The 14,776-nt window shown below is 38.7% G+C and overlaps 1 long non-coding RNA gene across 1 annotated transcript; it reads right to left on the reverse strand.

Annotated features, from left to right (window-relative positions):
- Nucleotides 1–1,055: 1,055 nt before the first annotated feature.
- LOC121882485 lies at nt 1,056–9,849 on the reverse strand. Its single transcript, XR_006092093.1, has 3 exons — nt 9,077–9,849; nt 6,338–6,437; nt 1,056–6,118 (listed from the first exon to the last, which is right to left on the reverse strand). It is a non-coding gene; the product is annotated as an uncharacterized LOC121882485 (long non-coding RNA).
- Nucleotides 9,850–14,776: the final 4,927 nt, after the last annotated feature.

A 14,776-nucleotide genomic window follows, 5' to 3' on the forward strand; every position in this document is an offset into this window, starting at 1 on the left:
CAGCTCGAACATAAATGTCACCATTTGATGCACTGTACCAGATTATAACTTCAAGCTAATTTGATCTGCAGTCCCTTGGCAGGTCAGAGTAAAGAAACAACACAATAACAAACAGTACAGAGTAAGAACAACATACAAAAGTTATACAAAAAAGAACACATCAGACACACATTTCAAAACTACACACAATAGCACATCACAAATGTATGCTTGTCAAATAAAAGTAAGTCATGAGGACCGTAAGATAGAATATCAAAATCAGTGAGTGAGGAGCTGAGCGGCTTTTAACAGACTTTTTAAGTTGGAAAGTGAAAGTGCTTATAGAGCTGCAGCTCACACAAAGTCATGTGGTGGAGAATGGGACAAACCACTTAAAATTTTATAAACCCGGCACAAATTTGAAAAAAAAAATCTAAAATTCTCAAAGCTCAGTAAGTTGTGTTTCTCCAGTACCCTACAGTGATGGAAATGCATTAGCTTTTTGTCCAGAGTCAAGTCAAGGACTCAAGAGATTTTATGGCTGTTTCTCCAGCCTGCTCCCAACATGTTATGCAATAACACATATGGGAAAGAATCACATGATGCATAAATATCTTGGCTACGTCCAGAGAGAGCCAGTTTCTAATATATCTAAGATTCGCTAAGTTGTACTTTATGATGTTAACCTTTTTTTTTAAACATGTTTCTTAAAGTTAAATTTTAAAAGTTTTAAAAAACATACCTTTTGTCTTGTTTACATTTAGACTCTGACATGATTGATCAAGCCAATGTGTGATCCTTTCCAATGCATGTTAGCTTGCACATGTTAGCTTGGCAGCTGCTAATTCAGCTGTTTTTGCATGCGTGTATACAACAGTGTCATCTGCAAATATTTGCAGCTCTACATCATAACACTGTTGAGGGACATATATATTAATATATAGGCTAAATAATCGGGGACCTAACACTGAACCTTGTGGAACACCCATTGTGCACTTCATGTTACTGGAAAGTATGTAACAAACTTTAACACATTGCATCCTATTAGATAAATAGGAAGACATCCATGCCAGTGCTCTAGATGAGAAGTTAAATTTAGAGTCTTGATGTTAGAAAATCAAGATTGACTGTATCAAATGCTTTAGGCGGATCTAAAAATACAGCACCAACTACTCCTCCTTTATTGAGCCTTGATTTAATTTGCTCTGTTAAATGCGCAGTAGCAGTTGTGGATTTGTTGTAGTTGTAGATTTCACTGCAGGACACAGAGTTGTACATCTACTGCTGCTGCGCGTTGGTGAGGAACAGAAAGCCAAAGCGGTGCCAGCGACTGTGCAGTGCAACAAATGCTGTGTGCGCCTTTAAATTCCATGACCCACTTTTCACAGCTGGGGCTGGCTGGCAGGGAGCGCTCGTGCACGCTGCCTTGAATAATTGGGACTGCAAGGTGAATGTGAGGAGAATAGTTAAGGACGGGAGCTTCCCCCCGCCAGCGTGCCAGTCAGCTGGCTGCACACCAGCAAATCTCACACCAGCAGAGTCCTCAAGTCACTGTCGGTCATGTTTCGGAAAATCAGAACCGATGTGAATAGAAGTTTGACAGAAGGAAGGATTTTTGAAATGAAAAGGAGATTGGCAAGTGTGAGGGGGAGCCATTTTTATGAGCTAATATCAAATTTATGTTTATACTGTTGAAGCCACTGCAAATTTTCAAGCAATACAGCATATCTACTTATGTGAAATAGCCCTGCAAACTCTACTGTAAATTTTATGTCTTCCCATCCCCCTCTTCATTTTCCCATTCTCCTTCTTGATCCTATATATTCCTCTCCGCCCTCCTACTCTCTTCTACTACTTCTACCCCTCTCCCTTGTGGATACAGGGATTCATCATGCCAAGACATAGAGAGAGAGGGAGATCATATTGAAAATAGAAAAAGACAGACAGACACTACATATGACTGGGGAGGTAAAGAGAGAGATTAGAGATGGGGGGCAACACCAGCAGCGTCTCCCCTGTTCCCTACAACTGGAAGATACAGTAGATCTCATCTTGTCTCCACTGCTGTGGAACCTAACCGCAGCATCAGATAAATTACTGAGGCGACATGTCACGCTGCTGGAGCCCGCTCATTCGTTCACATGACAGGCAATTCAGCCATACAGCATCACTTATTACCAAGACAGAGAGAGAAAGAGAAAGGGGGGGTGATGTTTTCTTCTGTCACCTCCATGATACAGGGCTGTGTTTACTCTGCACACTAGACCTGCACTAGACAGGAACATTACTAGAAACAATAATAATAATAAAAAGTAAGGTTACCCAAATTAAGTAATTTTGTGTAACCAGCAAGAGTTTTACTAAATATTTTATCCTTTTCCAACTTCAAGTACATCTAAATCCCTGGAAACAACCTTCATTCTTCACTTTATAAATACTATATAACACACATGCACGTGTTCCACTTACACAGCTTGCGTGTGTGTGTGTGTGTATGTGTGTGTGTGCGTGTGTGTGTGTGGAGCAAAACCTGCAGTGCATCTCGTGGGAAATCTTGTTAATTTCACTACACTGAGCCCATTCAATTTTCCAGCACTCCAGACATAAATGTTACAACTCATGCACTTCATGCAGAAAAAGATGTAGGCGTGTACAAGTTTACAGACTTTGTTGCCAACCCTGACCATTTCTACAGTTACTACCATTACTACTACTACTACCGCTGGAGGCAAATATACACAATAGATCTGACTGAAGATGTCGGGATTGCCTTTATGCAGCCATCTGAAGCAGTTTCAGTAAGAATCAAATCCTTTATACTATCATTTATTTTAGTTAACTGCTGTGTGATTACTCATGGTAGATGATTGAGTGAACAAAGTAATATGGTAGCCATTGTATTGTACTAATTAACTTATGAAATATTATGATGCATAATTCACTATGCAGTTTCAGGATTGAACAAGAGCCCTACTTTCCATCCCCTTTGTTTAGTTATTATACACTAGATAGTTTTACATTAATAATGTATCTACAAGATTCTTAAGAAGTCAAACATGATTATATAGACACTATTAGTTCTTATTTACTGTTTTTTGTATTATCCCACATCATTAGAATAGAAAAGTACTAGACAACATCAGTGGGGATGAGTATAGAGTCCATCTAAATCTCGTGTATTTAATGCCTTGTAGTTCAGCAGGCCGTATGTTCACCCAACACAATAAATGCCTGGATATCAGACAGTAAACACTGCTGTTATGAGCACGGTGCAGACAATACCACTGTGACCACCCGAGGGATTAATTGCAGGGATTTAGAATTAATAGCACTATTTACTTGGGTCACATAGCCATATGTCTGCTGGCCTGTTTGTGTACGAACTACTTTGTTTTTGAGGTTTGTTTTCCTTGTTGTGATTGGCCCATTATGTGCATACTCAGAGGGATGAGATAGGTCAGCTGTAAAGAATACCATACCTAGATACAGTGTACAATGTCTTGTTGTGTGGGTGTAATGTTTTTGTAAGTGTGTGCCGAAGGCAAGGCAAGTCTATTTAGACGACATGGGGGGAGTTCCTGGTGGGGGATCTGTCTTTCTGCAGGGAGTGAGTTCAGATCATTCTCCATTATGCCATCTGTTTCTAGTGAATTATGCAGAGACAGAGATAATTAAAGAGGTTATTAACATTATGCTACCAAAACAACACAGACTACATGGTTAGTCTCTTACAAGTGAACAAACAACATCCGACATGAACAACAGCATTGTACAACAGGAGAGAAAGGGTTTAGATTTGCAAACTATAGTTAATATTTAATCTGTACTTGAAGAATACGTTGTTGTTTTTTTTAAAAAGACTGACCTACATCTTCTTATAATAAAACAATGACCAATAAAAGGAGCATGAATCCTCCGAATCGCTTCTGTGTTTTTTTAATGAATGACATCAGTGAGGCTGAAGAAACCGGTCTCAGTTGTCAAATCAATGACATGAATGACGTGTTGCTAGGGAGAGATGGTGCTGTCTGCTGCTTAAAAGGTAATAAGAGGATAAAGAGACAGTGCGACAGAGACAAAAGTAGTGAGAGAGACAGAGGTCGAGGCAGACGGAGTCAGTCTTAAAGGAAAAGTGATAAGATAAAGAGACAGGAGTGAAAAACAAGTCCAGATTATATAAATATATGCTGTACAGTGTGGTGCAATCATGGCAGTAACAATTAACCTCTCTGGGTCCCTGCTGTAGTTAATCATCTGCCTTCATCTCTGCTGTGAAAGCACTGTTACATTATGCGGATTGCTAGATAACATTAACAGTTATTCTGCATGGCAGTGTGCTTCATTATTAATGCCAGAGTACATGTTATTTTATCTTCATGGGAGCATCTGCGGGCGTCATGTTAATGTATCTGTATTCAAGAAAATTATTAAGGTTGTAAGTTGTGTGAAAATTTGCAGATAAGCTGTGAATATCCATCGCTAAAGTGATATTGACACTGCACTGACATCTGTTTACTTGCATTTTCTGTTGATGAGATGAGTCTTTTGTAGGTGGCAACGTGTTACTATCGTCAGTATAGCAGCATGTCTCTACAAGCCCGTTGCAAACTAATTTTTGCAGCCTATGCATTGTTTACTTAATTATCTCCTAGATTTTCTACACTCTGTGTTCTACAACACATTATTAGCTGCTCTGCTGCCTTCAACTGCTCCCACAAATATTGCAATTACAGGTAGAGCATGCTTCAATGGTCTCGTACAGTTATAAATACAAATAGGAAAGTTTATACACCCAAGAAACCTCAACATGACGATGTATCAAAACTAATTTGATTTGATCTGATTTTTTTTAAATGAAATTTTCAGTGGTGGTAGTCTCAACAACGATTTTGGTGATTTACCTTAGTTAAAGCTTTAGTTAAAGAATAGTGCCCTTTTCAAAAACTTTAAAGGCTCTACAAGACTATTTTCTCATCCAGCTTCTCACTATGAGCGATGTGGCCCTAGATGAGCACAAAATGTTCCGTTTTGATTATTTCATATTAAGAATTTTGTGTTTTTGTCTGTGCTCATAGGTTTGAAGTGAGTGGCTGAGTTGGAAAAAGGTGAGATACATGCATGCACCAATCAGGATTTAGCTTTAAAAAAATAAACAACAACAAAAAAAACTGAATCTGACTGTTTGTTTATGTTGCCAGGCCACCAGCAATCAAATATGATGAGGTTTTGACTGTTAAACTCATAATAAATATACCTATGGATGTTTTTTTCCCCAAACTGAAACGTTGTTGGTCATTTTTGTTGCTCATGGATATTTAATATCATATAGAAAGACTTAAGATTTGAAACCAAGATTTAAGGGGCTTTAGTACCAGAGCCCTCTACATATAAAAAGATACACTTTCTCCTTGGATTGTTTATCCTGCTTGTTAAACCTGCCTGCTTAATCTGAAAACTTATATGACCCCCACCCTGATTTCTGCAGGGCCGTGCAATGCACACAAATTAATCCAAATGAACCAGTGAAGAGCAAAGAGGCAGCTTGTCCTCAAAATCAATCAGTTCCTCGATCTGCTTATTCCCCAGAAGCACGCCCCCATCCTTACTTGATTGTGGTCTTTCATGAAGAGCCCTGAGCGTTAATCAACGGAGGATCAGCATCCCAAAGTGGAAATGTGTGACATCAATTCCCTTCAAATCTTGTACACATTTAGGTCAAGCAGACACACACAATCATTCTGTGTCTTTCCTCACTTCAGGGCAGCAACGATATACTGTACACATATATATACTGTCTATGCATGCAATGCAGTGTGTATATTTTCATGATGTGGATTTATTGATGAGCCATCAAAGCGCTGTTTCTGTGAGGGGAGAATCCCAAGATCCCAATCCCATGGGAACCAATTACAGACAGTTTGGAGAGGCTTTCATCCTGCACATGTGAACACATAACACATCTGACCCTGAAGGTCTCCCCAAGCTTAATCACCACCTACTGACTTTAACTCTGTACCTCATGTTTAACCTTCTTGGCTTCTGACACAAACAACATACAACAATAAAAAAACAGAACAGACATTAGCCACAAAAACAAAAAGAAGAGGAGCAGAAGGTGGCTTTGTCTGGAGGGGTTTGTCTGAAAAACAAGCAGGGAAATGAGGGGCTTGGGTTAAACCTTTTAAGTAAGACCTCATACAAGGAGACTGTTGCCAAATAGAGCTGAATAAGTAAAAGCCGCTGTTTGCAATCACCAGTTTTTCCATCCTCTCATCTCCCTGTCAGACACCACAGAGGCACTCAGAAGTGTGTGTGTGCGTTTGTCTTTCTCTTTGTCAGTATGTGAGTATATACCTACAGGCCAATATCTCCTCCCTCCACCTCCTCCATCAGTGGAATTGCCAAACAGCTGGTTGCTATGGTTGCAGTTCTCCCTGCGCCAATCTGTAGCCATTTTACTGGGGGTTAAGGGGGGGGGGGGGGGTAAGTCTGCACAGTCTGGCAAATAGCAATGATATGAGCAGAGATTAGCATACATTCAGCCAGGAACAGCAAATCCTCCTCAAATATTACTGGGTTAGTTGAAGTAACACTGTTCTTTTTTATTTCTGAATCACGTCTCATTTTGTCAAATTGAAATGCTTCTTTGTTGAAGGGTAACTGTGAGGTGAAACACTCAATGAGATGGGGAATATCAGAAATATAATTAGCTTTGACATTTGATTTCAGAAAAATGCCTGTTACATTTAAATGCAATCTATTTTTATTGACATTTGTGGACAAAACTAGGTTTTGGTAAATTAATATATCTATGGTAAAATGTGACGAATGAGTAAATCAAAGCTACTGTTAGTTATACATGCATTAAATATTCAATACCTCATTAATTTAATAGTTTTAAGATTTTCTTAATCTGGTGGTGTTCAACATATCTTATTGATACCAATGAAAGCCTAATGAAAAAGGCAGTGAACCCCCATAGTTTTGATGAGTTACAGATTTTTAATGTAGGAAGAGGGCTCCCTCTGTTGGTCAAAAACTGACACTGCAAAATGTTAATTTTCTTCATCACTTACCTGCAAGTAAACCTGACTGTAGTCCCCTCTGGCCTCGGCACCAAGGTTATGTGTGAGGAGGTTATGGACGACTGCTTTTAAATAATTAGTTGAAATTGTGTTCTATCCTATGGTGAAAAACATCTCAAAATATACATATGCACAAAAAAGTGATAGTGCCATTTTTTTCCATCCAAGAGCCATCAAGACATTTTTGTTTAAAAACACCTTTTCAGCTTTTATCATCTTTTGTAAGTTGTATGAGACATCAGAGGAATATTTTTGATCTCCAGTTAGCATGAAATTGATGTTAGAATTTGCAGGCAAAACTAATTTCCTTTGACATTATCAATCCTCCAAGACTTTGACAATGGATTTGATGGACAATGGGACTTCAAAAGGTCATTCTTAGAAAACAATGTTGTGTTTGTCCCTCTAAGTTTGTGTTATCCAGGCGTGAAACTGATGGATTACTGTTTTGTTTAATTGATTTGGTGAATTATTTTTGTGATTCACTATAATGTGTTATATGTTGGTGTCATACATTTAGTTGTACTGCATCATTGTGTGTTTGATTTAGTGTAACAGTAATTTGAAGTGCAAACTGCCCTCAAACTAGAGTCTTTCATTCCTCTTGGAGATTTTAAAGCTTTATTATCTCGTGTTTTTATGATTTTTATAACCGTTTTTATTAATTCTTTGTTGATATGTAGTTCTGTTGTTGCTGTTTGCTGATTGTGTTCTTGTCTTATGAATGTTTCTTGTTCTCAGGTCTTTCTTGAAAATTGTTCTTAATCTCCATGAGACTGCCTGATTAAATAAAGATTAAAATTTTAAAAAATTGATCTTCTTTTTTATATTATTACACATAAAAAGAGTTTTATTGAATTTTTACAGACACTGGGTTCATAGCAAGGACTTCTGTTGTTGCCTAATTACCAGTAGATGTCAGCATAACACTTTATAGACTTGAGACCATGTAGTTTCACTTGTATACCCTGTCCTATCTCAAACTTCAAGAGTATATCTTTTCCACGCACTAAAATATCCTTATTCAGACAAAGATTAACCAAAACCTATTTGTTTTTCCAAGCTGAAGCAAATGTGAGACTGATTGAGAACAAGTGAGATTAACTGGCACTCACACACGTGGCAATTATCTGTGCAAGAATCCATCAGTGCCTCCATTTCCTTCAGAGACTCTTGAGTTTTTGGTGTCTGCAGGAATATTATGTTAATTTTTTATAGAGCTACCATAGAGTCCATCTTACGTTATGGTCTTACCAGCCGGTTTAGAAACCTAACCCTCAAGTGTAAAGCTCAAACATTAAACCTGGTTAAAATGGCAGGGAAGGTTATGGGAATGCCCACACCACTCACGCCCCAAGACATTTTGTGCAGCCCACTATTCAACAGGCCAATAGGATTTTATCTGACCCTTCCCATGTGTTGGGAACTCTGAGTATGTTTTAATGAGCTCTGGAAGGAAGTACAGGCTCCCTTTGTGTAAGGGCAACCATAACAAACATTCATGCATCCTCTCTGTCAGTTAAACTTATTAATGGGCAACTTCTGGAGGACAGACAGAACAGCAGGAGGCTCTAAGATAACTGAAGGCTCCAGCAATCTTGCTTGCAAAGCATGGAAAGTGAGATGTGTTGTTGTTTTTAATTTATATACTAAGATGTGTATGTTCTGAGAAGCATGACTTCAAATCTCTGCAAGTTTTAACACAGTGAACGGCTTATGGCTAATAGGTGGGTATACTGTAAATCATCAGAAAAAGAGGTAGGTATATTCTGTTTTTCCTGTGTATACCCTCCACTACACCTCTGGCTTTGTGGCTAATTTGCTCGGTTGTTTTATCCCAGACTAATCTTTGCACGTGTGTCCTTTTTTAATGTGTTTTTTACTGTAATGTGCAGCAGTTCCCTTGATCCAAGACAATTTTCTTCTGTCTCTGAATAACCTAATTAGTATAACGACATATTATCAGTTTCATTCATGCTGCTAAACTGATGTTTACATGTGTCGTCCCCCACCTGTCCGTAGGAGGGTGCCCGGTAGTGTCTCGGGATCTTTCCAGCAGGTCGCTCCGGCTGCCTGCCGTTGATCCCTCTCAGCTGACGTCAGGAGAAATGGCGGACCAGGATGGCAGCGACGCATCTCCTCCCGAGTCCCAAGGTGAGTTCTTGCAGACATGAAAACTTTACTTTGACCAACTTTTTTGTCTTGAAATGGACGAACTGTTAAACTAAATCACGAGGTGCCGGTTAGCGGAGGGACTTTAGTGTATTTCGTCGGTGTTTGAACGGTGACGCTGAATTAAAGAGAGACTCAAGTATTCCGAGCCGCCGGGTCACGGGAGTGGGATTAACTCACCCAACCGGTTGCTTTGCGTTTATTAAACACGACTTGTTGTTTAAACTACTCAAATATGTTCAGTTTTACCTTCGTCGCCGCAGTTGATAGACAGTTTCTGCTCTTTTGGCTCTGGCGGCAGACACCTGTTGCTGTCGTTAAAATGCCCCCTCAGTTTGACTGACAGGTGAATTACTGGAAATGGACAGCGAGCTTTATAATGTGTCTTCAGGCTACAACTGCACCCTGTGACTTTTAGCAGTTCTTAAACAGCTTTTTACCACAGTTCACACTTATATTTGGCTGGCTAATATCCCAAACTGTTGTTAAATACCGGATAACTGCACACCTGTGACACATACTGTTAATTTATAGCAGGGCTGGGCAATATATCAATATTATATTGGTATCTTGATATAAGACTAGATATCATCTTAGATATTAGAAATCATAACATGGCATGAGTGTTGTCTTTTACTGGCGTTAACTGCATTACAGTAAAGTGATGCAATTTTCTGAACTTGCCAGACTGATCTAGCTGTTCTATTATTTGCCTTTACCCACTTAGTCATTATATCCATATTACTGATGATTGTTTATCAAAAATCTCATAGTGTAAATATTTTGTGAAAGCACCAATAGTCATCCCTACAATATTGTCGCAATATTGATATCAAGGTATTTGGTCAAAAATATTGTGATATTTGATTTTGTCCACATCACCCAGCCATAATTTATAGCTGTTACTGTCATTTATAAAGTACCGTTAGGACTAGAGTCGCAACGATTAGTTGATTAATCGATTAGTTGTCAACTATTAAATCAACTGCCAACTGTTCAAATAATCAATTAATCATTTGGAGCCATTTTTTAAGAAAAAATGCTCAAATTTTCTGATTCCATCTTCTCAAATGTGAATATCTTCTTGTTTCTTCTGTATTCTATGATAGTCAACTGAATATCTTTGGGTTGCTCAGGACACAAGAAGACATTTGAAGACGTCAGCTTGGACTTTGGGAAACAGTGATTGGCATTTTTCATAATTTTCAGACATTTTATAGACCAAACAACTGAAATAATTGACAGATCAATTGATAATGAAAATAATTGTTAGTTGCAGCCCCAGTTGGGACTCAAAATGACTAGTTGTACCATCACACAATACTTTGTTTAGCTAAATGGCATGTAGGCTAACTTTGATTGACCCGTAAGTAAAATATATTTCTTGTCTCAATTAATTGATACATTGTCAAGTGCTTAAGAATAACAAAAATCATATACTATAGTATGTCTGGGTGTGTGGGAACTGCTGTCTAATAATTTGCAGTAGCCTAAGCATGGAAGCATTGACCACTTATCACCAATGGTGTCGCCAAAATCGAGGAAAACAGGCATGTTATAACTGGTATGCCAATTCCACTTTTTCAACTCCATAATAAGTACTTTTCATCAGCTTTTAAAGGTAAAATACCTGCTGTGAAGTACATGATTGTGATGTAGTCAGAACACTTCAACAGCACTTTTATTCCTATAACACACCTTTTTCACTGCAGACATCTTGACACGTCATAGCACAAAAACAATGGCTGAATCCCATTTAGCGTTTCCAAATTCATGACCCTGTTTCCTTGGACACTTGAATGGAACTCAGCCATCGTTAATCACAGGTCCTGTTATGACAAGTCAAAATGTCTGCTGTGAAAAAGGCTTAAGTATTGAGTTACTTAGCTTAGCATAACTCTGGTGATTAAAAAAAGTATATTATATCCATCTGCATAGTGGAGTGTGGTAAAAACACTTCAAAAGTTTATAAGGATTTTGGGTGTCCTCTGCTGGATGATGCCAAAACTCACAAACTAGAGTCATTTTTGCTGTGGTTTGATCATACAGGCATTTACAGATCACTGCTATAAACTACTGGCTGTTCATTCATGTTTGTTCCAGTGTACATATAGTTTTTCCACATATTTGTTTTTTTTAAATGGAAATGATTGGTGGTGGTGGCAAATAGTGACATTTAATAGTCAAAGGTTTCATGAATTAAGCTTTAAAATCTAATGTAGTTTACAGCAACAGTTAGCAGCAGCTGTTACCAGCTAGCTCACATGTTTTCTCTTTGGAAATGTGCTGGTTATAAATGTGCTGTAGTTTGATATGTTTGGCTAGTCTAATCTGGAAAGCTTTGCTGCAGGGGTTGAACTATGCAAAGACACACAGGCTCAAAGTTTGACATGGAAGGTAAGGACATATGTTCAGAATATGTTTCAGTGTCAGTGAGTGATTTTTTTTTTTTTTTTTAGATAGGCCTTATAGTTCATGGAGTGAAAAGAGCCATTTCTAACACACAGAATGCTCCACACAGGAGCCCCAGTCAGAGAGAAAAGAACATTTTTCACTGCAGACATGTTGACTAGTTAAAATAGGAAAAGCACAGGTGTTACTAACATCGTTAATGATGGCTTTGTTCTGTTTAATTGTCCCAGTAAGCCATGAGAGTGTGACTGAGTGAGCCAATATGCACAATGCCAGAACCCTGAAACTGAAGCAGATGAATAAAACTCAGCCATCATTCATTTTGTTATTTGCACCTGTGTTCCCTAAGTTTATCACACTCCTTTATCTTCATCTTTTATTTTGCAGAGTTTGGTCCACAACCAATACCATAGAAGCTTTGTCACCCAGTCAGTTTTCTTTCTGTCCTCACCATTATTATCCTCTCTGTTTTCCCCATGAATGCCCTCTTCCACCTAGAAGTAAATTTAATATGATCCTGCTGCAAACTCTCAGTATCCATTTTCTATAGCGTTGTGCATTCAAGCTTTCCAATTCTGCCACTAGCTCAGAATTCATAAACAACTTCTTCTTCCATGTGCATTATTAACTGTATCTCATATCCCCGTGCCGTGGTGAGCTCTACAAGATACAGAATCCACTGCACCTCTGATCACAACAGTGAGTCTGGATTTAACGTTTTGATCTCTGTATCCTACGGGATTATCGGATACTCTCCAAAATCTACTGCCATTTGACATCCAATAGGTGTCCCACAATGTGCCTGCATAAAAGTGCTTTGCCAGCTGTCTTTTCTGACTCAAGGGCAAAACCAGTTTTGATATCTCTTTCTGTATCAGCTGACATATAAAATTGTAACCAGTTGCTACTGCCAGACACCTCAGGGCTTGTTGAAAGGGGTGAATGTGTGGCAGTTTTTCTCAGGTTTTCATCTCTTCTTCTCCATTTCAGTAGTTGATCTTTCTTTGTATTATGGACACCTTTTACACACTTATTTTGTGTCATCCAGCTGATATATTTGGCCTACAGCTAGGCCCTATATTTCGTTTCTTTCTTTCTTTTCTTCTACAGATTTGTGCAAGGTCTTGGGATTATTATACTCAGTCCTGAGGCTCTTTGTTGCACCTGTCCAAAAAGTAGTCATTGTAGTACAGTCCACACATGCTCTGACTGGCGAGAAGCACAGCCTTCCTCACCTACTGTACCACCATGATGATGTTATGTCCTGGTCTCAGTGGAGTGGTGCAGCTTTGGTGATAAATCATATTATTGTGTTCTAAGCACCTAGAAAAGTCTAGTGGTTCATTTTTAAAATTTATTGAAAGACAATTGTCCTGTACAAGTTCTATTTATTTATAGAATTAAACTTAAAGTCCTCCTCCACGCAAAAAAAATGGTTTGCTTGTTGTTTACTTCAGTTTGATGTTTTAGCTTCACTGTGCAGAATGATGTTTGTACAGAGTTTGACACTAGAAGGCTGTTTTCACATGAATCTGCTGAAGGGGTTAGTTTAGAGTGTGAACCTATAAGTTATTTGTGACATCACACTTACTTTTGAGCCAATTATGGTCCAGTACGCTACTTACACAAGTCTGATGTGGAAACTTAAAGCCTCCAGTGCACATACACTGAGAATTGACTTTACAGTGAAGAAGGGAACATCTTGTGTGAAAAATATTTGCATATTCATAGATTTGGGATTTTTTAAATGAGTGAGCAGGAGTAGATGTGATTATAATATTTTCTAACTTGTTAACTTGGTAATTTATTCGAAGGAGCATCTTTATCTTGAAACAAGGGGAAGGCATCTTTGGTAATATGCTTTTTTTTTTTAAAATTCATTTGTATTGGTCACAATATGTCATCTGTTCCTGTGTCTATGTGCCTCTCATACACACATTCAATAGGTGTGAGAAGGGTGTGTAACCTGGCCTATCCGGTTAAAGTCTGAGTGTAGGATTACAGCTTTACTCTATCCTGCAGGGACAAAGATCAGATTGCTCTTTCATGAATATGTCTGTTTGTGCAGCATGTGCTCCCTAATGAGATGACGCAGCAAATCTTATCCTGAATTCCTTTACATAATAAATATTTTAAGAAAACTGTGAACTGGGTGTGTTCATATTAAACTCTGCTGTAATACTCTATATTAGGCTATTTGCTTTGAAAAGGTTGACAAAAATGTAAGGTCAAGTACAAGCACCTGTAATGTGTTTGAACCAAGATGTCTATCAGTGGTTTTGTCTTATATCATTATGTCACCTCACTGTGTTGAACCACAGCATCTTGGTGGCATTTACAGCTGTCATGCTGGTTGTTTAATCTACATGTATTTGCTTTAGTAGATGTGAGATATGTTTGCGCAAGCACATGCCACTATAAATGGTTCTTTGGACTTGTGTTTGCACTGTAATTGGACAGACCTCCAATAACCGTAATTACTTTGTTGCCCCTTTATTTCTTTATTTCTACCATCCATGACACCTGCACATCCTCTCTCTATACCTTTATTATTCACTCTTTCATATCCAATACATGTTGTGTTTGCACATGCAGTGTTATTGTATGAAATGATAGTGAAGCTCAACTCAGGGTCAGTTACTGCAGTGAAACGTACTGCTCACATATAAATATTGACTGTGCTGCATACTTGTTACTGTTGGTCTCAGTCTGTTCCTGTAAAGAGCCAGCCAGACATTAATGAAAATATTTTCATAACGACTGTACAGCCATGTTATGTCAGACAGCTGAGGGCTGTTTAGGTAGAAAACGGGGTGAGGCCATATACCATGTGCTGTATGAACACACCCTTTCCAGTGAGGCAGCTCCAATACTGCGTTGTTTGGTTAGGTGTGTGCATGGCATAGACTGTAATAGATGGACAATGCCTTTTCACTTTCTACTGCTATGCAAAAGTGAAGCCAAAATACTGCGTTTTCGGGAGCTGCCATCTTGCTTGTGTGATGTCATTTGCAACCAGAGTCTGCCCAGTAGAGTCAGGAGTGCGGGATGACGGCTTCACAAACTGACTGACAGCCATCCCGCCACCGAGAGCTGAGTGAATCCAGGATGGGCGTAAACCAGCCAAA

The sequence above is a fragment of the Thunnus maccoyii genome, chromosome 17, assembly GCF_910596095.1.
Source record: "Thunnus maccoyii chromosome 17, fThuMac1.1, whole genome shotgun sequence".
NCBI classification, from domain to species: domain Eukaryota; kingdom Metazoa; phylum Chordata; class Actinopteri; order Scombriformes; family Scombridae; genus Thunnus; species Thunnus maccoyii.